General features: G+C 31.1%; 1 protein-coding gene across 2 annotated transcripts in view; it reads right to left on the bottom strand.

The window, feature by feature from the left end:
* LOC116779516 (protein muscleblind) overlaps positions 1–23,362 on the bottom strand; it is a 171,580-nt gene extending 148,218 nt beyond the window's left edge. Inside the window, exons 1-2 of one of the 2 annotated variants that reach the window (XM_061522870.1) lie at positions 23,221–23,361; positions 8,063–8,092 (exon numbers count right to left, since the gene is read on the bottom strand). The gene's annotated coding sequence lies outside the window, so the exon portion shown is untranslated. Of the gene's footprint in view, positions 1–8,062; positions 8,093–23,220 lie in introns of both variants that reach the window. The other variant, XM_061522876.1, reaches the window with a different exon arrangement.
* Between the last annotated feature and the right edge of the window lie 4,421 nt (positions 23,363–27,783).

The raw sequence follows: 27,783 nt of genomic DNA, 5'->3' as shown, positions 1-27,783 counted from the left end.
CATATGTAAAACATTCTAACAAGACAAAATCATCACTGTATAATGTACATGTAAATATAGATATGCTAAAATTAGTTTTGTGTTAATGTTGTCGTCCGGTTTCAAACATTTTTTCTTAAAAGCTTAAACTGCGAAATCTTTTCAATGAGAACTTCATATCAATATTATTTTAATTTTTGATATGGAGAAAAATAATTTTTAATAATTTATAAGAAAGAAAATAGACTTAAATCGTTGAAAACGTTTTTTTTTATTAACCAATAGGTGCTGCATAATGCGCCTTTTTTATTTTAGTTTCAATTAGTTTGATATAGTTAATTTTAAAATTAACTTCAATATATCTTAATTTAGTGTTGATTTATTTCAATGACCTGCCCGCGAGAATATCAAAGTGTTAATTCATAAATAAATATTCACTATCGCCTTAATATAACCGTTTAAGAAGTAAACTGACATGAACTAAGAATATGTGTAATAATTAATGTATAACCGACTTACTATATAATAATTTATAATATATTACTGGTATGACCAAAATTACAAGAAAATATTTACATACAATAAAATGAGATCTTGTATAGAATAAAAATGTTACTTCTGTGTTTTTTATTATTAAAAAAAATGTAAAAAGTGAAAAAATTTGTATATATAGTATAAAATAATATTTGCATTACCTTCAATGACTCCCTTCTAAGCCTCCCATGCTTGATAACCGCTACACTATTTCCATTCATATCACCACACTGATTTATAAAATATAACAATAAAATAAAGGAAATTCATATAAAAGACGTCTTGTAATATTCATTTTATTTACATCAACTAATGTCAGATCTACTAGCATATAACGTTGGCATTTTGTGTAACACATTAGACTACCCACCTTTCATATATTTTTTAATTAAAAAAAAATCTTTTTGGATGAACACAGATACAAATGTACCATAATGTAATATTATTATTACGTATACCGATTTAAATTTAATTATATATATATATATATATGTATATATATATATATATATATATCGAAGTTAATTTATATGGCAATAATTTTATCTTATTTAATTCGACATGTATAGGTATATATTTTTTTGTATTTTATATTTTGTAATTTTTTTATTAAGCAACTGTCAAATTTTTATCATCAAGACATTGTGATAATAGAATTTTCGCACAGTGATCCCAAACGTCATGTGCAGCCGACCATCAGCTCAATGGGGGGTCTTTGTCTCAACTGGCCTTTTGTGGAAAATTCTAATTAATATGTCATAGCTTTATCTGAGAATAGTATAGCAGAGTATCGAAGTTCGTTCAAACCTAGTAGTATCTATTATTATATGCAAATGAATTTAACATTCCACACTGAATTAATACATTCAATAGAAAACCAAAAATATAAAATGATTTTTGTAATAACCATGGCTCTATAGTTCTATAACTAATTCTTCTATCTGTAAGAACAAATATAATTGTTTAATTTAAACAAAATTTATATAATATTTTATGAAAATAATTATGTTGATTTTTATGAAGTTGTTACTAATATATTTTATAATGTCCACTTATATCTTTAGACATTTAAGTAAGAGTAGCAGTATGTTTGCATCGTGGAGGCTTTATAAGATTCTCTTGCATCTAAGTCCCCCTTACACTACATTGCACACTGTCCACTTTCATGAGTAATTCATGGCGACTGTGCCACGCAATTCAAATGTAATTCATAAGCCAGCTGTTCGACAATGTTTTTGTTAACGGAAACCTAGAACTCCAATTATTTATCACCAATTTATGTGAATGGTCTTTGTAATAACTTTTAGCAAAGTGAAAAGGATGGAAAATATGAAATCAATTGAGACGAACTTTTTCATTAATAAAGGAACTGAAGAAGAAAGACCGGCGTGTCCTCTCTAATTAGAAGTCGCAAGTCGAATTTTCAATGCGTCTACCCGTCGCTTACTAATGGCGGACTGAAATAAAAGTTTATATTTACTGTGCGTGGGTCCTTTTTTATCCAAATGAATATTTATATATTCACCTCAAAGCCAACACTGGCTGAAGTTTTAAGAGTTTACCTTCTGTAAATTAAATTTCTTTGACATTTCTTAATATTCCGAAAGTTGAATGCGTTTATTCTTTTCTGTCGAGTTTTGTGATGACGTAATTTTGAAGTTATCTGTAAAAGTTTTCTATTCCAACAGGCGATCCCGAAACGTGAGTACCTTTACGTAAACCTGCTTGAAATATTTATTATTTGAAGTTCGTGATGTAATTTATTATTCAATTACTATAACGACAAAGGAAACACGAAATTCAAAATAATATTCTCTTTCGTCTTTAAAATTGTCAGCACGTGATTAACAACCTATCAGGTCGCAGGGAAATCATTTGGTAAGTGCCTAATAAGAAGGAGGATTAGCAGGCATCAAGGGCCGTCCGCAACAAACTTCCAATAAGTCGCCGTCATCCGGTACATCGAGACTCGCTTTACAAGAGTAATGATGCTTAATTTTAATGACGCGTCGCCGACCAAAGTCACCCGCGACGACGCCCCCACTGAGCGCCGGCCCCCGCACGTGACTCGAATAACCAACTACCTCCCATATTAGAAGATCCTGCCTCGAACGAAAGTCTGACGATAAATTTAGTTATTACTTGTGAAAATAGACGGAAGGAGATCACTAACTTGTCCCCGTGAGAAGAAGATAATGGATCATTCTGAGGGATGTTTTAGTCGCTCTACGAAAAAGGTCTCGTTAAAAGCCCCTTTATGTGAAGAGTTTTCGGTTTGTGTGGAATATGTTCCCTTAGTAATTTTTCGTTTAGGAAGTATCGTTAGGATAAGACACAAAAAGTTTAAAAGTTCCATTTATATAATCTTACAGCCAATAAAGTTAGCCTACTCGTTAGGTTTACTGTCCATTTAAACTTATAGCTATAAAATATCAGACTTATTACATTTGTAATAGACATGTTGGTAATAAAATATATATAAATCTTTTGACACTTCATCATCTAAAAAACAGGTTGATTTTAAATATTAATATTCATTTATGGTTTCCCTGGCTAAAATAACATATATTTACTGGAATTATTGATTTTATTTAACCAGGCTAAAATATTTGTTTGTGGACAGAATGGTGTATAAAATTAAAGTCAGCCGAGGGCTATGGCGTGTCCGACGAGTCATCTAGCCCACGGCCGTGTACATGAATATTATTTACAAATGAACTGCATTCATCATCAAAATGTTTGTTGACGTAGCTGAATTAATAAACATTTTTTAAAAATTGCCTCAAAGGCATTTTTAAATATTTGAAACATTCGATAAACGTTGTTGATCTACGCAATAAACATGTAACAGTTCTGTGGATTTTTTTCCATATGAACTATCTACATTTCATATCAATTTACAACTTTGATATCGTCTTAGTTTTTAAGAAAAAAAAGGTACTTAGTATAATTAGAATGCTAAATAAGATAAAATATTATTAATTATTACTTCTCTCATGATTAATTCATTATACAATGAAAATACCTCAGGTTGATTAGAATTTAATAAAAATGTAAATGACTCTGACGCAAAAAAATACATGACATTTCGACATGAAGTGAAATTCATGTATCGAACGACAAGGATAGTAATGAATATTGGATTATTCTGATAGCATAAAACGAATAATATCCAAATCAGATTGATTCTAAGAAACGAAAAGAAAATCTATAATCAATAAAAATAATATTTACGTTATTTGTTTTAATTTTTAATAAAATTAAAGCTTATATAAAATTGTGTCCTTTTTCGATTTCAAAAAGCGATTGCAAAGTTAAATCAGTTAAGATACGGTGAAAGATTTTAAATGTATATGTGAATAAAACTCTGTTGGATGCTTTTATATAAAAATAGTTTGAACATATTTCAAAATAAACCGCTGGTATGTAAAACAAAATAAATAAAATTACTCTAGGACGAGCAAAAGATGCGGCAATAAACGAACAGCATGGCTTCAGGTAACAATATTTCCCACGCCAACAAATTGAATAAACACATTAGCGTTCGCCTTAAACGATGGAAAGACAAAACCAATAACGCTTGGCTCAGTAAATGTATTCAATTTCTAACTAACATGCGTTTGTATTTACTATTTAGGTTTTGATAGTAAATTCTATTGATATTGTAAGTAATATCATAAACTAGTTTAATGATATATAGTTAGTAAATTACGTTTACTATTTGTTATACTATCAATCGTACTTAAGTTTGTTCGCTTTATTCCTTTTCTTATTTATTACGATACCCAGCAAATATAATAGTAGTAACAAAGTAATAATTCCGTATTACATTTTGTCATAAAATATTTCATTTTCTTTACAAGCTTTCGATCTAGTGTTATAGAAATTGAAGCAGAAGAAAGATTTAAACAATTTTAGAAATGTTAAGTAAAGTACGTAATAAGCAATACTAACTGAGATCGGGTGTTGAATTTTTCATATTAGCAAACACACCAGCTCCAGTATGTATGTACATATGTCGGTACGTGAATTCCTCCTAGGGTCACGTATGGCTCCCTCTAATACAATTTGTTCTGAGACGCGTTCCTCCGCGGAATGCAAAGCGAACACCACTTCATGCCATAAGACGATTATAGGCAATTTGTTGTTTGAACGTGGGACATACCAAAAATATTTATTTACGACAATTCTGTGCTTAAGACATAAAATCCGAAATGCTATTATTTATGTGAATCTTAAAGCAAAATATATACAACCTTATAATACGTATTTTATAGAAATTTATACATTTTAGAAAACATTTTCCTAAGAAGATTTTGTCATATTTTAAATGTTAAAAACTTTTATAAGGATATATTATACGTTGAAATTTTAGGAAAGGAGTCACAAAGCATACGTCAACTTCGAGGCTCCAGTCATTAATTATATTTCAACTTTTAGATCAGATTTATTTACAGACATAAATTTTAAATAAAAAAGAAAGTTTTAATGTGTAAGATATAATTGATAAAAATATATAAAACTTTGTTTGAAATAATTGTCACAAAACAAATGTTAAATGTAGGGATGATATTTAGGTGGGTGTTGTACTCGAAATATTAAGTCGTGGCGGAGTTTATCAGCAAAGCAAACCCATGAATAATAGCCGTGAATATAGTAAACTCAAACACGATACGTTCAGTCCAGAGATTATCGGAATTTATGTGGCATGTATGTGACGCACCTACCGCTTATTTCAAATAGGGGCCGTCAGCTTCAAGAAAAATATTGTGGTCGGAGAGCTTAAACATTGATGGATTTATGAACGCTCTTAAAATTATGACAAGCCTGAGCCACCGGCAACTTTATTGAATCTTATCCTGCGGCTGAATTTATTGGGGACTGTATCAAGTTTGGGGGAAAATGATTTTGTTCTCGTAATAGGTACACCTTGTTTTCGAAATGTAGCTTGTTATTTTTAATACGCAGATATATTTGGACTTTTTTTTAATTAAGATGTTAACTCAAATTCAGTTTTTAACGAAACGAATTACTGTAATATAAATTAGATTTTGTTAAAGAAGTACGTCAATATTTTTAACGTGTTTTTTTTAAAATACGGTTGTAATATTTTTTATGATCTGATATGATATTAGAATGAATTCAAGCTATTTAACGTATTTCTAACCATAATATGTGAATAAGAATTTTTTTTGGTTACGTTACTTTTGTAAGGTTAAAAATTTGAATGTGTTCAACTTAAGATGAAAGCTTACACAAATCTAATTGATCAAAAATAAATTATATGTATTGCTGGGCTAAAGCGATAACATTCCCTATTCACATAGTATTAAATTGACAGACACCGAGTACATAATGAAAAACGACTTTTTTTTTACTAAACTCAGCAATTCTTAGCATGGTTCTCAAAAAGTTTATAAGAAAATATTTTCTTTAAGAGTACATTCAAAGTAAATCATTTGAAGAAGAATATAAGTTGCGAGTAACAGACAGATGGCGCAAGTTGAGGTGCAAATAAAGTTTGAGTGGAAAAACTTATTCCTTCTCCGCAAATCCTGAGAGTGCGCCCGGCCCGAGTCTATACCCCCGGGATACCTTTAACAATTTGTAAGTTATTTATTGCTACCAAGAAATATCATTAACCCTTTCGAAATTTACCTCCTTTATGAAACAGGTACGAATGCATTCAATAAAAGAATAAAGCAGGACTCATTAAATTTATACCGATACTCAAATAATTATTGGCTGAAATAATAATATTTTTTTCTAATATTTTGTAAAAATTAAAGTGTTGATACAAATCAAGCAATAAACACTTTTCGTTTCTACTGAAAAATATGAATGATAATCAGCTTACGTTCTGCACAAGTGAAAAGCAATTTAGAAGTCTATGAAATACTAATATAAGTATAAAATCTAAGTTGATTAACATAACATAAATACGGTGTGAGAGTTTCCAAATAATTTGTTACAAATCTCAATAATTTCTTAGTCATCGCCAAGTTCGCTCGTTTTCAGCAAACTTTATCAGGCTTTAATGGGTTAAGTAAACTATTAGTTATGAAAACTAAGTTGACATGCAAATCTGTGACTATTCCGCAACTCGGATGTCCCACCTATCAACTCTAACCGGTTCAACAACTACGGATACCAGATGTTTTTGTTACTTCATTAAAAATTCATCACTCTTGCTTGCATACAAAATTATTTGGTGATCGTCGAACTTAGAAAACATTGTGAACATTCGTATTTTAAACAATATTCTAAAAATGTTTAGTAGCATGTAGCATTTATTTTTATAACTACAATAAATTTAAATGCACGTCAGAAATTTCGCATGTCTGTTGTATGACGTCTGTAATTGTCTCGCGCGAAAAATCGCTGAACAGAATTTTAAGACATGCATTTTATGTTTAAAAGACTCACCACCCGCTCCCGTGAGTTATGCTGTTCGAAGTAGCTTGTAGTGTTCTAATCCATAAGTAAAAAACGTAACTGCTAGGTAATGTTTTAATGGGAATAAAATGTTGGCTGTTTGCATGCTGTGCTGTTTAATTGACAATGTTCCGGATAGGTTATCTAACGGTTTAACTTTAAGAGGACGGGAATTCCTTTTTTAAAAACCATTCGGTATATTTTCATCAATCCCAATTTTAATTTACGACATGATGAACAAATGTATATTTTGTACATCATAACAATGTTTTCTTCTTGTATAATTAAACAAACAAAATTAATTGTATAAAATTATAATTTATTCCATAAAATACTTGGCAGAGGTAAATAAAATAATAATCAAAAAGAAAAGTTTCAGTCCTCCTTGAATAATGATCAAAGACGTCATAGTTGTTTAAAATTAAAGTTCTGAGATAACGTTGATTGATCTTACATTAACCAAGGCGAATGCGTTCATTACTGATGAAATAAGTGCCGAGTAATAACTTAGTTACAAAGGTGAAAGGCTGTTGAGAAAACAGATTTCAAGGAGACCACGAAAATCTAATTAGGTAAAATTTCTTAAACTTTTGAACGGTACTTGTTAAGAAGTGAATTCCTAAGTTTTAAATTTAAACGAATAAGACGTAACTCGTTTATGTCGCTGTCCAACGGAGGAAAGGATTTCTGCAGTATTTATTTATTGTTGAATTTTAATGCAGTTTTTGTCTCTAAATTATCAAGCGAATATTTTTATTAATGCTGGAGCAAGTAAATTGTTATAGCTTTACAACAATAACACAAAATAATAATATGGCAATAAATAATCCTGTACTACAATAATATATTATTGTTAAATGTACATACATCACTTGTAAATAACTAACTCAAATCATTCTATTAGATGCAATCATTCATTTGTTGTATAACCATTAATATCTGTTAATAACCATAAAGGATAATAATAACAATAATTAGGCGAAGGCATGTTATTGGCTCGCCATTGACGGGTTGCATATAGCAATTACATTATAATCAGCTTATAAGCAGATAGTTATATTAGAGAAATGTGGAAGACAAAGCGTATCTGTATAGATTATGCTAATAGAATTACCTTTGGAGGATTATAGAGCGACTGCGTTACCTGCAAATGAGAAGAAATTATTATATTAATTTCGAAGTTTTTTTTTATTTTCTATATACCTATTTCATATGGTGTAAAAGCATCCTTAAATTTTTTTAATGTAAAGTCGCGGTTAAAAGTTACTTTAATCATATATAGATAATACAAGATAGAAATAGTCTAAGCAAAATTGTTTCTAAATAATCATGAAAACCTTAATTTTAAAATATTATATTATTAAAAAAAATCTTCGTTGTACTAAACATTTTAATAATATATACATTAGATGAGATAGATTAATAATTGAAGATGGAAACCGATGTTTCCTCCATATATGTAATTTAAAATAATATCATAATAAAGGCCATTGGAGACTAACAGATGAAACTCAGCGCGACATGACAGATAGCTGTATCCAGCTCTCAAAAACAAAGAGCGTTGACTGTTGGCTTATTACAAGTAACATTTCCCAAACAAAAATCGGCTTGATTCTGGTGACGTTCCATTATTTTAAAAGATAAATGTTGATGTAGTACCCCGGTTTATGGAAATGGATTGTCATTTTCTGCTCTTCAGCTTGGAATATGCATCTAGACGGTTAAAGAATATATGTGTATACTACCCTTAATGCATGGGCAATTTCAAATGCATAGAAATACCAAAAGTTAGGCTTAAGTAATAAAAACTATACTTCAAAAGGTATTCCAAAATGTTATTTAAAAATAGTATCGTAAATAAGTTTGTATATTAACGTTAAAAACAACAGAATCCTTTCGATTATAACTTGAACTTTATCAGAGATTTCCGTAACGCTTTAAACAATATCTGTATAAACTTGGTATTAAGAAAATGGAAAACAAACAAAGCGAACTTTAAAAACTTTGCTACATAAATAAAACAGGATCCAAACTATGGGCGTTATCGAAAAATCGGAATTTATAATGGTTTATTCTTATAGAAAACTAAAACCATAAAACTAGACGGGAAAATAGAATGATAAAAGTATGTAAGCTAGGACAATAAAACTATTGGCAAAGTGCAAAAGTTTCGCAAGTGGGCAAAAGTGGGCAAAGTCATAGGCCGATGCCCGAGACGCGATAATGGCGTGTCAGTCATCCGCCCCAGGATGCTACAGATTTACATCCACGTGATTTATGACTTCTTCATAGAGAGGGGAAACTGTATACAATACAAGATACAAGGGTGCACTATATGTAACCGTAAGATTTAACAGAGGTTTTATTCTATTAAAATTGTAAATGTTTGTATTCATCGACACCCAAATGTGATTGAATGTAAAATAGGGCTGAGTAAATAAGAATCTGATACGAATAGTGTTATTAGTGTCTGGTAAAAAAATAATTAAAAATAAATATTTTTATCTAGTCTATTAAAGTGCATTACATGAAAAATTTGATCATCATACTCAAATTAAAAGCAATAAAGAATATTGAAGTACTATATGCTTATTAAGTTGAAAAATAATCTCATTTAATTGTTCCTTCTGTTGATATTGGACGACAATATATATCAGACTTGTTTGTTGGTTGCTTCGTATAGCACAAATAAGTGGATTGATTTTCATCGTCTATGTAGTTTTGAGGATAGTATCTGGAAAAATTATACGTCTAAACTAAACTAAACATATATTTCTCAGGAGGATTTTTGTTTAATAATTTCGTATTCAATTACAAAAAAACATTGTATGTATAGTGAAAGCCACGGAAAGAAAAGTTGCCTTGCCTTTTAGATATATAATAATGAGATCTTTATAACAGAAAAATATATTTATATATTAATCCTCCAGCGGACTATTCAAATAATGTAAAAGAAAGAATAACATCTACCAACAACAAATTAAAATATCACTGCCCGATTCCTGTATAATTTAAAATTAGGATTTGGGCTAAAACGTAAAAAGGTCATCCTTTTATCTCACAATTTGCAATTTGAATACCCAGACAAATTAATCCAGCAAAAATTAAGCAAAAGAATACAAAGCCACAACGCGCTAACAACGCTCTGCTCCAAAATATGCGACTGAGGATAACATTACCGCCGTTATGTATACACAACTACGTTCAGAGGGGTATTGTTAACTCAACTTTGTAATATTTTTACGTTTGTTATTGCGCGTTGTATATATTCGGTCTCAACTTTTAATATGCAGCGCTGTAGATTATTATTAAATTTACACTTCTATCCCAGCTAGTTTTCGGGCAATATGAAACTTTGACCCAGGATCGAGAACATTATCGCAAGTGTCGTTGGAGCCGAGTGTGAAACCTCTTTAATATTCAAAGAGCGTAACTCAATTTCGAAGGTGGTGTTTGTTATCCCCTAACAATGAAAATCACGCAATGTTATCTAACAAAAACAAAAAATCTTCAGTAACTAATTTTCGTTTCTAGTCTCTAGTGAATAAACGTGGACGTGTGGAAAATATTCGAGGCTTCAGCGTCTTCGGGGCTTGTAGGGACATAATAACCTGTCTTGTTTTCTGTTAAGTTCGTCAACTAACCCTGTTCCTTCTCATTGTCGTAAGGAGTGAGAAAGATGGCATTACATTGTTTGTCACTAACGCATCATTTGTACTGTTTGCGAGGCCGTTATTGAGCTTGTTTTTGGCAAACTGACTGGCGTATTGCTACGCCCTCTGCCTTAGCAAAATGAAAGAGCATTTCGGTACAGGCTGCAGAATTGGTTGCCTTCATTACAATTAAGGGGGATTCTGTTTGCGCGCTTGGTAAAACACTGGTATTACGACTAATTAACTGAGTATTGTGATAGCTTTGATAGGCAAGAAAGTAAATAAATTTTACATCCTTATTGTTATTATGTATATGCATAAAATCGTAGTGCATTCTATAAAATACTTCACCAAAATGAAGTATAACTTAAAGGAAAGGGTCAATTATTATTTGTCTACATCAAATACCAATTTCACCGAAAACAATTGGTTGGTTATTCATTAAAAAAAAATCGATAATATGAGACTTAATTAAATGATATAAGTGAAGTTAAATTTATTATCAAATTGAATTTGCGATGGTAATGCTACCCTCGCGTTCACCGACCAAATGTATATTAATGGGCCTCCCGAACCACAGTAATATTGTTTTCTTTTTATATCCCACGACCTCAAAAGCTTTTAGCTGTGTCAACTATTACATCGGTTTTTTATGGTTTAAGTAATATCATTACTAGAATGCTGCAAAGATCCCCGGATAAAGAATCAGCTCCTCGCCGTGTTTATTGGTTTCGTTTGATTGATATTTATTTGCTGGTCGGGTAAGTAACTCTAATAGGGCGTAAAACAGAAAACCTATTAAATACTCTGAAAGAACTCCAATACGACTAGAAATTTTATGTCAATATGTTGTAAAATATTTTAATATATGAGCCGTTATAAAATAATGTTAAACTTTTATTATTATAATAATGAAACCCTTTTTGTTTTATGGTAGATTTCTGGTAATAGGTTCCGGGATTTTAACTATATGAAACAGCAATTTTAAAATAATTTCTTAACAAAACAACTTATACTCGTAAAACCAAAGGTAAGGCTTCATATAAGTTTTATGAACTCTCGTCTAGAGTTGGTCTCTCAGAAACTCTTCTATGAAGACAGTATAATGGATGACACTCTTAACCAACTTTGTACCGACTTGATAGTTTGATTTGATAGGATTCACTACGACCAAGTTTCTATGTAAGTAAAAATATTATTGGAAACATTTAAAATATATTTTTCTTCCCGATAGATTTAATTTTCAAACTGGGCAAAATTTATAATATAAGTGTGAATTAAAAAAACTTAAAGGTAGTAATAGGATTACGTTAAGTACTTTGAATGTTACAGCAATATATAGGGTTTTTACAATAGGTAATATAAAAATACAAGATTATATATTTATTACGGTATTTTTTTATTTATATATGGAGAACGTAAATGTTCCTTTAAAACAAAACAAAGGGTATGAATATTTTTTCTTGAAAAATTTACGGTTGATAAACGAAACGAAATATTATAGTTTTAATAAAGTAAAATATTTCAATTTCTTCAACATTTGGCGGCATGCCAACTCTTGACGATGTCGACTTCTTAGGAATTGTCGATTTTCCGGAACAAGCGGATAAATAGGAACATTATTGAAATGAAAATCTCAATGTACAACATGTATTTCGAAACGTAGAAGCATTCAAATTATTAATATACAAGCATTAAGGGATAAAAAATAATAATATATTTTTTTGTATACGTTGCTCTACAGTTTGTTTTTTAATTGATAAACCTATAGTTTCGAAACAGTATTTTTGTAAAAGTTCATTGCGAGAGAATTCTTTTTAATATTCATAAAGAATGAAGTGTAAATTTTAAGCTATAAGAAGGATTAAAATAACAAACAGCGTTATAGCACGTAGGCGCCCATTCATGTTGTCCGTTGACGTAAGAATTTTATTACCAGACTAAAGCCCCCCCCTCTCACCCCTCTTCCGTCATAACGGACTCGCGTCCCTTTCAAGAGGATTAACTTGTAATCCCACAGGAGGACCAATATCATTCATTAGAATGCTATCCTCCAGCTTGATTATTCCCGACATAATGTTGTTGTCGACCTACGCATACCTAAAACGTTTATTGAAAATTTAGCAGATTAAGTGACGTGCGTTTAAAACGGTTCTGTGTAATTAATAATTTATCAACACTCAAATGTACTATATCTAGCAAAATTAATTTTCTAATGTTAGCGAACGGTGTAATGTACCTACCAAAATTGTAAAACCAGTCTTCCGAGGCTTGTACTAATGTAAGAACAATGTGGTAGGGCGAGCCGCGATGAGCCGTGGTATTAAATCTAGCTTATCGTTTGGCGTTTCCGCTCCGCTTGATAATCAACGGGGACTATATTAAAGCTATCAGTCACGTGACGCATGACAAGCCCCGTGACGTCAGAGCACACTCACAAATCAAACGTAAATTGTCCGCCATTGCCATGAAACAATTAGAAATTCATATTACTTGTGCAACCGTCCTTTGCGGATATGTGGTCTCTGCTTTTGGAATATCGAGCTAATTTACCCGATTACATTTCCATTATTACAAATGCGTGCAATGATGCATCTTGTTATGAGGGGTTTATGACGTTTGTAAGCAAGAACTAAATAGTAACAACATTTTTTAAGATTTTATAATCATTAATTGAACTATTATAATATAATGAAGATAAAATATAAATTTTTAGTGTCGTAATTTGAAACTGAGTCTAGACATTGCTATTAAAAATTTTTAACGAGCATTTTTCGTAAGCACCTTAATCCAAATCGAATGGGGAAGTTAAGCGGCCACCATAAAATATGATTAGTGGTTGAGCGGGGGAGTCATCGGTCGGCGCCGACGACGCCTCGCAAATATTGCGAGCCTATACAAACACGAACGTCACAGAAAAAAAGAGTATCGGCTAACAAATATCACTTAGCAAACCTACGAATGACATTATGACACACAACTCATTCACACATTTATTTACTTTTAGATATAAATAAGATATAGGCAGATAAATGAGTAAGTTAACCTACAAGCTGGGTGACTGCAAACAAGTAATAATAAAACAAGATTTATAAGCGGTTTGCTTTAAATTAAGTATGATATAATCTTAGTCAACACATCATCTTTATAATAAGGAATTAAGATGCCAATTTTATAAAGGATATAGGATATTCCTCAACATTTAACATATAAGCTGTCATTGTAACTTTATTGATGGAATATCGACGATAAACAAAGAAGAAATTGTCTCAAACAAAAGCCATTTTTGTAAGTACCGCTTGGCCTTTAATTAATTGGATCCTCTGACCACGGTGCTGTCGGGATGAAAATATTTACGTTCTCCACAAAATATATTGGATATTTTTAGGTGAACGGGCTCGCTATTATCTATGTTGCTCGTGTATTTGGTATATGATGCGAAAACAATCGTTTCAGAGCGTGATAAACATATGCCGCGGTTCGTAATCCCCGTGAACTGGCTGCTCACAGCGGAATAATTACTTTAGCTTACACTAAGATGCACACATCTCTGTCATCTGATTGTAAATATATACAAACATGATAACTTTAATCATAAATCAAATATTACTGCTTATTGATATATCTCTGTAATTTATTTAATACATGCAAATTATAAACATTTGTGTTCACAACATGAAAGTGAATTGATTTATCACAATTAATACCATAGAAAACGGAGCAAATTTTTTCCGTATCATAAATGTACGAACAATGTCATCCATAAGGGACAAATAAAAAATCTTTCTCTATTAGAATAATGAGCGCTATTATTCGTGATGAGTGAGCGAAGATCGACAGAACACAAATCAGAAGAGAGCAAAGGCCGAGTCGTGCTATACTAATTAATCTCCGTTTTAATTAGTGAAGCTTCTGTAATGAAATTAGACAAAGATCTTTAAAATGAACGAATCTTTTTGCCATTTATGATCATTCTGTATGGTAGAAAGATATGCCTTATTTTCATTAATGAAGGTCTACACAATTACAGAACACAAGTTGAATAGATTTTTTCTTGCCTCGCAAGTACAGTATCTTTTGAAGTATTTAATATTATATTCGGATTATGTATTATAGATTAACATAAAAATCCGTTCTATACTATTGAAGTCGTAACAAAGACAAGACAAAATATTGATTTATTATTCCATTTTTACCAAGACAAAGACTACAACATAAAAATTACTTATGCAATATTAAATTATAAATACAACTGAAGTTTTTTAAGCAATTTCACTTCATATGTTTATTCAACTACACTACACTTTTTATGTTTATTCAACTTATATTGTAAATTACACTACTTCGGGTTTTTACATTTCAGTTTTAAAGGACGACTTGACACTAATGAGACAGTTTTAATGTGCGTGGAAACCTTTATACGTAAAATTGCCGTTACGTAATTTCAACCATAAAATTTTACTATGTTTATTTCGGTGTTGATAAACGATTATCATCAGTGAAACTGTCTGCGGTTACAATTTAACAGATTATAAATATGATGTAAAATATAAACATACGTCAATGGCTGTTACGTGTAAAATGATTTGTTATACATATATGCTTATATGCAGAAAATAATAAAAAAAAACACACAGGTGACTTTAAATTTGATTATCTTGTATTTGACACATTGTTCTGCAATGAAAAAGTAATGATACAGATAATAAAATGCAATCGTTCCATATTCAATTTATTTTGTCACTGTTTATTAAAACAAATATGTGAAATTTTATCACCTATATTTGTATTTATTCTTTGTTTCATACATGACCATTTTTTTATTTCTTTTATGGCACAATGAAACTAAAACAAAAAATATCTGCAGAAGCCTGAAGCAAATGGATGTCACTATTTTTCTCTTTAAAACCGATTATAATTTACTTTTATTGGGTATGAAATTGTTGATTTTATTGAATTTTTAGGTGTTTATAAACCTTGTTAGCTTCATACATGATTATAACACTAGTTATTTAGATGAGAGACATAGATCAATATAATTATTTGATTACAATACATTTTAATTATAGTGTTCCTTCCGTAAAATGGTTCCCAAATAAACGAAAAAATGAAAAATTTATAGAAAGTTAAAATATATTTCTGAGGAAATATATGTTTAAATGAATAAAACTCGCGAAAATCTTAGATCTCAAATATATGTTTGTTTAGGCTTTACTATAGACCTGTAGAAATAAGTGAAAAAAAAAAATAGAACATATACTTTAATTATTAATACAAAGACAGAAAAACGAAACCGATGGTAATATAAAAAAGGTCAATAAAATTTATTACCTTTGAACAAAATGAAACATCTGGATAAAAAAAATGTTAACAAATATAGCGGAGTTTAAGTCGGAAAGGTATATTTAATAATAAAAAATCCTAAAATCTGTTTCATATTTTCCTTTTAGATATTTATATAAAATATTATAATGTTACACTTGTGAAATTGACAAAAAGAAATAATCATTTTTGCTACAGTAATGAAGAGTATTTTTTTTATAAACCTATTTGCTTTTTCAGTGATTTATTTTTTAACCACATTTTTTTTATATGCACATAGGTATAACGTATGTTGTAAATTTTCTTGGCACTAGTAATATATTTTACTAAATTAATATATCTGAAATAATTTAATTCGAAGGCATTTTAAAAAACCGCTAATTAAAAGTTTTCCATTTTCCACTTCCATGAAAAGAAAGAATGAAAAACTGTCAAGTCTACAAACCTTAAAATTTTTCATTAAATAAAAAAATACTTTACTATAGACAATTGAACGCAAAGACTGCTTAAATCTCTTCTTAGTTTTCCCGTTAACACTCATTTCGATATAAAGCTATATGAATAACTCACAAATAGTAACGGGATATTTCATACGAATGTTGAAAAGATAACATTACTTTGCAAACACATTTTTTTTAAGTTGACATTATGATTTTTATGTGGAATAAATATTAGCTTTAAAAAAGTTCAGAGTGTATGCAGAACAGAACGTCAGAAATAAAATGAATATTTTATTTTGTGTCGTATAAAAATGCTCTAAATATAATATTTTAAAAGCGAATTTGAATTTGGTGAGTCCAATAATTATTATAAAGATTAAAAAGACAGAAAGGTTTCTTTTTGCGTGAACATCAACTCGCCTCAGCATTTTTTATTTAACTGATTAGATTGTAAAATATTCAAATATATTTGAATGTATAATAACAAACTATTCTGTAGTCTTTATTGTTTTTATGTGAATACTCTAAACATAAACGGATGTCTTTTAAAAAGGCTTTCAGATTCAATATGTTAAAACTTATAACAAATTATTCACTTTTATAATTTCCACGTCGTTTACGTGTGTGTATTTTTTTATTTTGATGTAATTTCCTAACATAGTAAATGTTATCTAACTCAATGAATTATAGTTATTTAACCTTCACAAAGTGAACTTAGCTCACAGATAAATGATGACGTATGCGAAAACAATGAGTCTTACGTGCTAACCGAACCAAAACTATGTATGTTACGGCACGCTCAGAAGTTTTACCTTTATAATTGAGAATGAAATCAAAATGCAGGCGAGATATTATTTTAAATCAAATTTTATTCAAGAAATCATTAAGTTTACTTTGAAACTGGAAAAAAAAAACCATTTTATTTACCTTTTATTTACTTGATTACGACACTATCGATTTAATTATGTTTTTTAATAAATAATTTCATTATGTTTTTTTTTATTAAACTATAAAGATATTTAATATTGCATTACTTTAATATTTCGTTATAAATAATTCTACCCGTTTATTTTAACTTACGTACTTATTTTATATTAAAAAAGTTTAAAAATCTCACAAGATAATGTAAGTTGACAGTAAAATGTCCCGTATACTTATAATCTTAAGAACATTATGAAATCCTGCCTCTCAAAAATATTAAAGCCATTTATGAAACAAATTTTCTTAAAATTGGTTAGGGAAATTAAATATTTATTTGCACTTATAAGAAAATATAGAATAAGTCACGTTTGATTCGGAAAGCTACTTTGTTGAAGATTTTCTAATCAACATTCAAAGAGCGGCTGCTGCGGGCGCTGTCTCCATAAATTACGTATCAAGTATGTAGAGGCTTTATGAAAAATGTTCCCGCTAGGATATTTTTCGTTGGATACTTGCGGAAACTTTAACGTCCCGCGGTCTGTGTACACGCTCGTGCAAACAAAATATGTACATTGAGCCTTTGATGCGCTTACCTTGTTAGGTATATATTATGTTTTCAATATTGTGAATATATTTTTAGAGTACGCGTTTAAAGCGATGCAATAGCAGTTTCAAGAATTTTATATTTCAAAGAAATGATTTCCGCCCTGTGTATGATTCAAGTTTGCTCCTTAATGAAAACTTAAAATTGAAATCGGCGAAGTATTTTTTATACTAATTTTAAATATTTCTTTTAAAATTAATGAAGACAATTTCTTTGGTTTAAGATTATCCTTCAACCAGAACTATAAACTCAGAAATATAGGAATACGCCAGATGGATCGTCATACGACTTCAATCCGCTTTCAATTCTGAGACAAAGGGAAACTTTGATAGAATTGGATCATCAAGCTTAAGATTCGGACATGGTTGACGATGTTCGGAAATCTCTTAGGGAAATAAACTTTACCGATTACTCTATAATCAACCTTTGTACAATGTACCCTATCACAAAACCACTATGTCTGATAGATTTTGAATTCATGTACAAGTTATGTATACTTTGTATTGGAAACACGGATTAGAATATTATATAAAATAGTACAGAGGTGATAATTAAGTTATAATTACATAACATCCCTGTTGTAATACAGGTTGGACATCAATGCCAAAAGCAATTCGCCTTAGTGCCATATTGGCCATATAGCATATTGATGTGAATCAGCATGCGTGAGTTTATTTCATCGATTTGCATCGAGGCCTAATCCTAGTCGGACGGATACAAACGACATCGTCAGGTGATATCAGTTGCAGCTGTGTCGTGCTCGCTGGAGATTCACTTACAGATTGATGGCATTGCAACTAGATATTCACTACAGATCACAAAACTGAAATTCTTCAACGATAAAGAAAATTCTATTTCGTATGTGAATGTTATGTATTTTTATCTCGCCCCGTTCCTTCCTATCTAATTTACATTATAGACAATGAAGAAATATCACTAACAAAAGTCGTAAGCAATATCAACAAAGACATATTTATAAAATAACAATATTTCATTCATTATTATATGTTTGCTACAGATATTTTTCCATTCGCACAATTGGTTAGATTTTTCCGATAGCAAAGCCATAACACTCGGCTTTCTTACTTTTATTTGTTGATTTTTTTTTTAATATTAAAAATTTTCGTGTACTTTATGATAAATATAGATAATGGTTACTGAGTAATTATTCATCGTCTACTACTGCTGCGTAATGGAAATACCAACATGTACCACGCTTTATTAATTGGTTGGTCAGTGTATTGCATAATTCATTGAATAATAGTAAGCTAACATGAGGTCATAAAGACAAAGTGAGAGCGCAGTGGCATGGCAGGCGGCACTCATCAAGCCCTCGATATTTCACCGCGCATTACAAACGGTGCAGCGGACAACTGAAGTTAATTGGATGCAGTGGCTACAGCAGAGCAGAGCTATGAAATATAAAACGGGCTGAACGCGTTTCCAGGTGAGTTTGAAAGCCATTATCCCGGATGCAGCGAACGTAACGTGTCGCGTGTCGTTATCGTGATGTTAGCTTAACAGAGTTACGGCTTTGCTGTATAGGTAGTTGTTGAAGTGACATTTGATGACCTGAGAACGTCAAGGAGTTGGCGTACTAACTAGAAAGATCTAAGCGCGTCTCCCCCCATTACGTTCAACGTATGCATGAACGTTAAATCGCAACATAACATCCATTTGTAATAAGGAATATGGAGTACAATATGCTTCAAACGGACTGTGTAATAATGGCCCATCAAAATTTCCACGCTAGAGTTGTCGGGCCGATCGGAAAAATTCACTCGACTCGACTCTAAAGCGGTGTCGTAATCCGCGTGCGCCGTTGTGTGTGAAATTGAAATTAAAATTCTATTAATGTGGAAAGATTGAAATAGATCGCATGCACGTGGGAATTGTGCCGCGCATAGCTGCTATGAGGAGCTATTTCGCTCTTCTCTCCTTAATTAAAATTTTGTACTTGGAGCTCTTATTTTGCTTTAATTTACATACTCTTTAATTTTTTGTCTCAATTATTTTCCGATGATATGATTGAATTAATGTTTTATATTATTTCAGGCATTTAATTATAATCAGTGATAATATTTGTGTTATATTAATTATAATACGGTTTATTAATTCAGCGCTCGTGTACCTTATCAAATACTAGACTATCTCAGGACTATGGTCATTGTCCAAACCGTCGAGTGTAAGAATGGGGTGTTCTCGCTTAAGTCTCGATTTATTGTGATCGTGATAAACCGGTCTGCAGAGCATCGTTCGTCCATTAGCTGACGTGCCAGCTTGGCTTGTAAATAAAAATGCTTTTTGTCGCCGTCAATCGACTCTGAAAGAAAACAAATCGACAATTTTCCATTCACCTAACCCCGATTTATATAAGTCACGATATTGATCGCTTGCTAAAACTGCGAAAGAGCGTTATATTCTATGTAATCATAATGAGTGGACATTTATTTTATTTTCTCATAAAAACAAGAGACAAACACTCTATTTGCCTGTGGTCAGAAATGTAAATCCTTAATATCGTTTAACACATTAGAGTTTTTATGTAACCTCGCTGAGAAATATCGGTACTTAAGCGAATTAAACTATTCATGAGATTATTTTAGCTAAATTAGTAGCGACTACTGACCCCAAACTTAACCAAAGTAAATTAGGCTTATAACGAAATATTTAAGAAAACCTTCGAATACCCGACTCTACTTATATATTGCTTTGTCAAAATGGGATTAAACTCTGAATAGTTAATAAATTCGAGGCCACGAACATAGTTTCAGGCCCAAAATAATCAGTTAATTATAAGTAAGATAATTTTAACATGATTTAATTTTTATGTCACAACTAAAATATTATATTTATTTTAAACAATTAAAAACCATTTACCACTTGTATTTCAATCACAAGTTTCTTTAAGTACTCAGACTAATGCGATATTAAATCATCATTACAACATTCAAATTGTGAAAGCACTAGTTTTTATTTGCTATTTTATTACACATACAGTTATAAATAGTCATTAATTGCCGAGTCTACGTCGGGTCGAGGCCACCAGTAGGAATAATTTATTTAATTGTTATCTATTTTCATCACTTTATTTTATTTTTAACATGTCTCGACAGGAATTTCATTAAAACCTTCAGATCTTTGCTCTTTACGGATCAAGTATTAGTTTTTCTATTTTTCTATTTTTCTATTTTAACTTAGTAGAAAGAATAATTGTTAAGTTAAATCTGCTTTAAAAATTAAAGTTACATATGTGCTATTACATACTGTATGATGTATCATTCTTATAAATATACCACTTACTTGCACAAAAGAATTGTAATCTATTCTCCAAGAAAGCCATTTGCCGTGAATAAAAGATAACTCATGAATGATCTAACAAAACGTACCATAAAGGCTATCGGCTCTATATTTCACAGAAATTAGCTTATTTGCCAGATATGGAGATCAGCCAGACAGACTGGCGCCGTCCTAGTTACTAGAAATACGGAATTTAGATTATTTCTAAAAATAGCCATTATATGTGATAATAAGACATTCACAGTTATAACAATTAGATATAAACTAAACAATACCTAATCATCGTCATAGCGAAGATTTATAGGAAATGTTAATATAGGTACGGCACAATCTGCTTGGCCCAATTAGATCGTTCGTGTACGGAACTCGTTATCTTCAACGAATCAAATTAGCTGAGAAATTTTTATCGTATTCATCCTGCTGAAAAATTTTCTTCATCCAAGAAATAATATTCATCGAATAAAAATAGATATCTTCATAGACATCACGTGTCTAATCTCGTCGGTGAAGTTTATTAAGGGAGATAAGAAAGTTTTTCTTATTAAGTATCAAAGGAACTGTCGTAAATACAGAAATTAGCGAGATGATAGTCGGAGCGGTGTGTAAACATCTGAAGTTTGAAAGTGGCGTCGTGTAGCCGTCCCGTAGAGCAATCTCACCGGCCCGCGTGTAACTTGGATCCTTTATATTAGTCCTATATCAAATTTTGCTACTTTAATATTGCTGGAAAACTTTAAACCGCGCTACGTTTTTCATTTTACATCCTAGTTTAGCTTGTTTTAGCTTAAAGATCAATATACATTTTATGAGACGGTATCGTTTTAACTGTTGTATTACCTCTATCATATATTTGATGACATTCAATTCACAGCCTACTTGATTGTGTCATTTATATATTTTTAATTAGTTCAAAATTCCATGTTATGTGAAATCAAAAATATTGCGACACAGTGGTATTTAAGTTTTATTCGTATTATTATTTTTATCATCCCTGCAAAGAGTTTACAACTTTTACCATCATAAATAACATAAATTAGCATTTTGCACATTAGCAAAACGTCGAATAAGCAATAAAGGTTCATATTATGTTATTTAGTGTTCCTCAGAGTACAACTTTTTAATAGCACGATAACAGACCACCCGAGAGCGCGGTTCGCGTTAAATCTCAAGCTCATAAATACGTTATGTAAACCCACCCTAATAATTAGTCGCGGTTACGGCGTGTAGTTAAGTTTTATGGGGCTCGCGAAGGCTTTAAGTGGAAGTGAGAGCTCGGAAAAATGTTCTTTAATTTGTCTGGCCGTGTTCCGAGGCGATGAAACAGAAATTGTTATACTTATTTCGAAAATCCTATATCTCTATGATATTTTTTTAGGCTCAAATAGCATTGATTTTCTGTGCCTGGAGTGAACTCTCATAGAGTACAGTTTGATCAATTCTGGCAAACTTCGCATTCGTTGACTTTAGCTTTTTGAAATATTGGGTTCGATTTATAAATATCTTTGGACATCCCGCTTGTTCCAAACCGTACATGTTTATACATATATTGCAAAGGTATTTTTGTCATTTGACATTTACTCGTCTTTTTCAATACACTTACATATATGACGCCGTTAGTGTAATTTAATTTAGTTAGTAAATTTAGTTATTGAATATTTATTGCTAAATTTGTTCTTTTGTTTTTACGTGTCATATGTAGGAAATTATATATGTCATAGCTTGCTCTACATCTGGTACCTAGTGTCGTATGAGGGTTCGGGAACTTTAATGTGGTGACGAATATGTGTCGGAATAATAATGATTTATTTTAAAAGGTACAATATGTCAACAGCTATGAGTGAATCCAACGCCAGAGTACAATGACATATTATAACTTTGCCCATGATCAAGGTTACCAGACAGGGAACAGGGGGTGAATTTTGGCATACGATGAGTCATTGATAAGGAGCGCGTGTCTGTCGCCTTGGTGGCGGCGAGGCGGTGTGGCGGTGTGGCGCGGGAAGGGCGCGGGACGGCAGCGTGGACACAGTACCTGGCAGCGTCTCCACACCGTCTCCTCACAGCGCACGCAAGTTAGCTCCTTAACTAGTTCACTAGTCCCTGGCGCAAGCTCGTGAAGCGCGTGCCGTTCGAGTTACAACAAGTACGGCGACGAAGCGAGATACGGAGTCATGCGGTCAGCCAAAAGGACACAAACCTACTGGCGAGCTGGGTGTTGGATCGCGGGCGGGGCGGCGTGCGGGGGCGCCCCATTGGCCCGCCGGGGCACGCCTCCGACGACGACGGTGCTCCGACGACGCTGATGCCGTCGCTATCCCTCCGCATCACAACGCAACACTTACATCTCTTAACAACTTTCTCAACATTGTGTAACAACCTAACAAATATTTCATTATATAAATCAAAAAAGTATAACAGTTTCAACGACTTTCTAGCTCATGATTATCAATCTCTCATTTCTTACTTGATAATGATAGAGTCAAATAATTAACATTAATTAAGAATTTTAAGAGAAAATAGTTATAATGGTTACGTCATAGTACATATTCGGAAACATAGAGCGAATCTATACGAATTTCAATTAAGAAAATCCTAAAAGGAAAAAATAAGAGAGCAATTTCTACATTTTGTATAGCAACGTCATCGAACAAAGCTCTATTAAAGTCGGAAATAAGGCTACGGCGCGGGAATTCGAACGAGTGCACGAGCGCACTGGGTTTAAGCAATTCGCTCACGTGCAGATACAGAGTAACTTTAGCTTAGCTCAGACTGCATCAGCACGGCCCAACAAGTTCATCCTTATAATAATTATAATCGAATTGTATAACAAAGTTATGACTGTGTGTACTAAACTTTACATAACAATGTTTCTTCCATTAAGTACCATGTCAAATATTAACTTATAATATTAACTTATAAAACTAAATCTAGTGTGGATAGACAGATATGAGATATTTTTCCATGACTAGATTTTTTTTAGTGATTTTTAATATAAAGATGTGGGCGACGGATGAGATGAAATTTTATGATTATAATTTTAACTTTTAAACTTTCAACTTTAATAGTATATGTTAAAGTAATCTCCACAATCTCGGCATAGTTCCACGTTCACCACACAAGAGGTTTATCAGCTATCACGTACCGGCTTAGTAATAATGTCTGACGTCATCATTAGAGCAACTCATTAACACAAACACGGATAATAAAAAGACATCGCTGTTTTAATTACTTCAACATTGTATATTAATACTCGCGAAAGTTTTAGATCTCATGATATTATATCGCCCTCAGTGATTATCTTAAACTATTGATTCGTTGAAACCAGGCCACATAATGGATTTTATTTTTTTGCATTAGAAATATCGGATTTCACAGGTCATATATTATATAAAATTATTTTGATTTCTTTTATCATTTGAATACAGATAGTAAATTTTTTTTCCGTTATTCTTCTGTCCACCGACATTAAATGAATAAAAATTTTGTAATAATTATAAGTAATTATTAGATTTCCAAACCAATGATAATCGTTTCCATATATTCGATTTTCAAAAATCATAGTTTTATAATGTTGTAAATTTCTTAGAAATCGTATAGTTTCAAAAGATGACTAAAGTAAATGAAACTAATATTTTTCGGATAAACTACGCGGATTTATTATTAAAAAAGAAACTACATAATCCCGACGTTTCGGTTACTTTTCAGCAACCGTGATCACGGGAGGACGAGATGTGAATCTTAGATCTCATTATTAGACAAAAGTAACTTTTTTTTGGCTATTCATATAGAAGTCACTGAAATTTTATATAAAAAAAATATATTTGTATAATAAAATAATTAATTATTTACAACGTTACAATTGTACGTAATATACAATGAAAAATGTTAATATGTTTCTGTTCATTGGAAATTGATAATTATTATCAATGATAGTTCATTTCACTAACTGAATAAACATCTTCCGTTCGACTGACACTTAATTTGAACACGTTGCTTGTATAAATGTTAAAAGAATGAGAAAAATTAAGTTGTTTTCAAATTGTGAAACAAATTTGTTTGTCGAAATTAACAGCAAGTGGACATAAAAACTGTTGTACATTGTGTAAATGTAGGCACTTAAAGTATTTTCTTTCTTAAAAAAAAAACATTAATTTGAAAATGACAAAAGTGCGACCATAGTTCAAAGAGTTTTACACAGCACTGTCTGGCTCTATGATATATTGTATTTACTGTTAAGTGGCATGCAAAATGTATTTTTACTTTGTACTTCCTTACGTCGTTATGGCAAGACTCCAAGTAAAACAATCTTCCGCTGCTGGCGATAACAACACCAGCCACGATTTTATTATGTGACACCGTCATAATAATAATTTTAAACATCGGTTTTTAATGTTATACCGATAATTTTCAATATTTTTGTATTTTAATGTTGAAAATGTTGCATTATAAAATTTTATTTATCACAATATATATTTGACATATTTCAAAAAGGCTGTCATTGTTTCAATATTTCTAAGAAGTTAGCAGATTATGGATTTGGTATTGAATATACTCGTCTGTTTTGACTCTTCATTGAAGTATGTCTTTATGCAATTTAAGTATTTATGAACACTTGTAATCCTTAATTCTTAAACCTTAGGAAAAAAAGACTCATAAAACAAAATTCGACAAAAATATTACTTTAGTTTAAAAAACAAATGAATATTTACTTATGAGACTGAACTGATTCCTTTGTTTATGTTTTTATTTCAATTTAAAATATTAAATTATAAAGATTATTTGAAATCGAGAGTATTATAAACAAATTTACTTATCAAATTGTGTATGTTTAATCTATTAAACATTTTCAAATCATTGAATTTCGAACTGTGTTTATGAAATGTCATAACAATCATAATAATATAACAGCTATCGAACCCAAAAGGAAAATAAGTGTACTAACATCAATAAGTTTACTCTCCAGCACCATCAACATCCAAGATTCATATGATATAAATTGGCTCTCAGTCGATATTCGGACGGGTCAATGAGGCGTGACTTTGACGAGGGTGGCCTTGTCTGCCAACAATGAACAATATGCAAGGAACCGTTTCTAAATATGTTTAACAAAACTCGTTTCAGGTGATCTTTTGAGCATCGCGTTGAAAATATTGAATTAGCTTGTTGTTTTAACAACGTAGACCTGAACTCTCAACGAAAACAACGATTCCTTATCACGCTGAATGGAATTTTCCTTTTGACAATAGAAGTGATGTTTATAAAAATGTTACTCACAAGAGATGACGTAATCAGATTAATAATTAATCAGTTTTCGAACATCTGTCAAATCGGATAAATTTAAAATGAATGGTATAGTTTTGAACCAATCAATAAAATAGCTTCAATAGACTTGCTTGTAAAAAATTAAGCAGGGTTTTGTAAAAATTAAAATTCTACTCTTTTATAACTATAACGTGAGCTATTTATAAACCTTGACTTATGTTAAGTATATGAGAAACATATTTTTAAAGATTAAATGAAAAATTATATTTGTTTCAGAAATGTTGAACATATTAAGAAAAGAAAACAATAAGTAAACAGAAAGCTTTCATATAAAAATGTCTTTCAGTATCATTTGAAACAAACTAAATAAAAAAAATCTATGAAATTTGACTTACATGAACATACTTAAAGAGAAAGATAATAAGCATCATAGGAAAATAGTTATTTTTTTACATTTTCTGTTTTGTGTTAAATATTCAAGTTTCTTAAACTATACTCTTATTGTGTATACCTACACTGCCCTCTTTTTATCACCGTAACTTCATGAGAATAATAACAAAATTTTTATAATTTTCCCAGCAGTAAATCACTAAGGAATAAACGGGGACTTCTCAATATTATGATAAGTGTTAAAACGAGGTGCAGCGTATATTTTCACGGTTGGGCGAGTAGCTTTCAACCCTTGTTACTGTCGGCGCGTATTATCTACTTTCATATTGAACTGGGATGCATTTGGTTCCGTTATCGTATATTGCAGAAATGAGCATTGTACACTTTTAATGATACATTCCAGTTTCGAGAATTAATCGGAAGCATATTTTTTATCATTAACACTTGATTAAATGTAAACAAACGCATGTTACAACGCATGTCACGTACTTGTAAAGGTTTTTTTTGCGCAGATGTTTTATTATAAGTTAGGTCATAAAAAAACTACATTTCTTGTTTTATATTAAACTAAGACTTTTAAATCAAATGACATTAATTCATTACAAGAAACAAATTCGGCGGCACTATCCAATAATTTATTTCTTTCCAATTACCAACCTGCATTTATTATTAGCTATCTCATATCATCATTATATGTCTCAGTTTAAGTAAATTCACCTAGGATATTTTCTTTTAACTCTTCTTGTACTGCAAAAAATAGTGCAAATCATTCAAGGTAAAAAATCTCATTGGAGCCGCATTAACGCTTTTATTTTCTTTGTTAAAACAAAAAAAACTGATTGTTACACTTCTCTCAACCAGTGAATTACATTATTCTCCACCTCTTATATTTAAAAAGAAACCATTTAAAGGTTACCTTCCATATTGGTGTCCCCGCCGGCTA

The sequence above is a fragment of the Danaus plexippus genome, chromosome 2 (assembly GCF_018135715.1).
Source record: "Danaus plexippus chromosome 2, MEX_DaPlex, whole genome shotgun sequence".
Taxonomy (NCBI): Eukaryota; Metazoa; Arthropoda; class Insecta; order Lepidoptera; family Nymphalidae; genus Danaus; species Danaus plexippus.
The sequence above is the reverse complement of the archived record's forward strand: the minus strand, read 5'-3'. Positions and strand labels throughout refer to the sequence as shown.